The 2,500-nt window shown below is 35.4% G+C and overlaps 1 protein-coding gene across 1 annotated transcript in view; it reads left to right on the forward strand.

Annotated features, from left to right (window-relative positions):
* Positions 1-191, forward strand: part of LOC144978651 (uncharacterized) — a 70,820-nt gene extending 70,629 nt beyond the window's left edge. The window contains exon 20 of the mRNA XM_078924966.1: positions 1-191. This exon is cut by the window's left edge and continues 1,627 nt beyond it. The gene's annotated coding sequence lies outside the window, so the exon portion shown is untranslated.
* The last annotated feature ends 2,309 nt before the right edge of the window (positions 192-2,500 follow it).

Raw genomic sequence — 2,500 nt, forward strand, 5'->3', positions numbered from 1 at the left:
TGACGTCACTTTATAAAAACAACTGAAACCTGAGATTTCCAACATGTCCCGTATTTCAGACGTTTGGACAATCTGAAGCTCGTCTTAATCGAACAATAATGAAATAAAACTTTTCAGGTCCAAAGGGAAAAGATATTTTGCTATTTGTCCGCTGAAGTGTATAGAAATAATACGTAACAACCAATTCTGGCTGGTAAAATGATTGTTATATATATATATATATATATATATATATATATATATATGTGTGTGTGTGTGTGTGTGTGTGTGTGTGTGTGTGTGTGTGCGTACGTATGCAATCAACACTCAGATGTGTGTTTGTGACGTCAACTGCTTGCACTCTAGTAGTAGACTGACTGAGCTGGAAACTTGTAATCGCTCTTTCCGACAAAAATCTTTTTTTTTTAATTTTTTTTTTATTCCAAGCCCAATCTGTATATACAAATTTTATTTTTACATATTAATGTATTTATTATTGTAATCAGGACGTTAATTTTCCATATGAAAGTCTACAGAATTTTGCATAATACGCAAAAGAATCAAACTGACAACGTTGATTACTTGATAAAAACCCAAGTCGAAACATTTTTATTCACTTAAAGGAATAATCAATTATAAACCCTTTTTTTTTTTTTAAACTCTTTCAAGTGTAACCAGTGGGTCCTATCTTGGTCAACTATTAAACATTTATCTCTCAACTCAATAACACAATGATGGAGAAAGTCATTACATAATTGTATAAAATCTGCAGTGATGGGCAGATAAAGACATTGACCTTGAACTTTAACGGACGTACCAATATTACAAAGTTAAAAGGGCCCAAGTTTTGAGGTGCTGTGATACCTAAATGCTAACTCGTATCAAAGAAAAATTGTATTATATAAAACATGCAAAGCCATAATTTTTCTTACTTACTTAGGCCTTTCACTTCAATAGAAGCACAGGCAATCAACGACACTCCTACACCGGATACGATGTCGGACATGCCCTTAAAGACAGAACCTCAACATAGCATTGCGCATGCGTCTCTCTTATCAACTGAGGAAATAATATATCGTTTGGTTAGTGAGATATCACTAAGTTTATTTGAGAAATCGCTTTTTAAATGTTAATATAGATAGAATGCGCTAGGCCAAGGAGTTCACAATATTGCCATCCGGAAGTATAACGGACCAACACACAAAGTCTGTGTAGCCATGAACTTTTATAGTCTGGTTAATACAGTTTAGTGAGAACAACTCACAAACGCGGATGGCAAAAACAATAACAAAGGCCTGAGTGACGTCATCTTCGAACTATCTATATACATACTTTTACAAAATAAAAATATAACCAATAAACTTATTTTCTGGGTGGGGTGCCTGACCTCCCAAATGGGCAGGGAGTGACATACCGTGTCTTCTATCCCCTTATATCTGTTTTCCAATATGCTTTCTGTCTTTGTCTTGGAATGAGATTACTTGGTTTTGTCATGGCACTGGCCGGAGTCCTGGCTGGGAGAGAAACAGTCAAATGCATAGTTATTGTTTTGGGGATGATATTTTTTTCCCCTTGTAAATCATCTCTCTGTTATGTATTATTATATTTGTTATTTTGAATTTATAATGTAAGCATTTGAGCGTATTCCTCTTTGTTGGATTTTGTGCTTGTGTCCGGATGAGACTTGTAGGTGATCTCAAACTAAGTACATTGATGGTATGGTCTTGGAATCTACATCTAATCCCTATAATTTGTTCCCAGTTCCCCTTTGTCTTACTTTCTCTTGGGTGCTTTAATTATAATTCTAGACTTTTTACTATCCCATTTTCTTCCTTTTTACTGGCCCTAGTATAACCTAAATGTGTTGCAAGCGCCGTAAAACCCTTAAAAACAAACATAACAAATAAACTTATTTTGATGAAAAGTTCACAGTGATGCACGTGTTAAATCGTTTCTCAGCTATCTTTTAGTCTGAGTTACCGAACCGTGAAGTCAGTGATTTCCACGACGGGTAATCTTAATCTTGGTTGCATTTCTTATTACTTTTCATTATTTGCAATACATCACTGTGAAATTTATTGGTTATGTTTTTATTTTATAAAAGTATGTATATTATAACATTTTGAAAAGTAATTTCTCAAATAATATAGTGATATCTCATTACCCAAACGATAGATTTCCTCAGTTAATAAGAGAGACGCATGCACAATGCTATGTGGACGTTCTCTCTGTAAGGACATGTCGATTTCGGACTGTCATGTCCACTTCCATCCATGTTTTCCCTTTCCCCTTTGATTCAGCTTCTGTGTTGCGCGCTTCTATGTGCCTTCTCCTCTTCCACAGGAGTGCCTGGCATGTGGTGCTGGAGACTGGCGTCTGCCTCATGGTGTGCCCAATCCAGTCCCACTTACACCGTCGGGTCTGATGCTCGACTCTTACCTGTCCGGCACGTTTCCATGGCTCTTCATTTGTTTATTATTATTATTATTATTATTATTATTATTATTATTATTATATTATT

The sequence above is a fragment of the Berghia stephanieae genome, chromosome 8 (genome assembly GCF_034508935.2).
Source record: "Berghia stephanieae isolate SIO BIC M18660-M18661 chromosome 8, UCSD_Bste_1.3, whole genome shotgun sequence".
Classification (NCBI taxonomy): domain Eukaryota; kingdom Metazoa; phylum Mollusca; class Gastropoda; order Nudibranchia; family Aeolidiidae; genus Berghia; species Berghia stephanieae.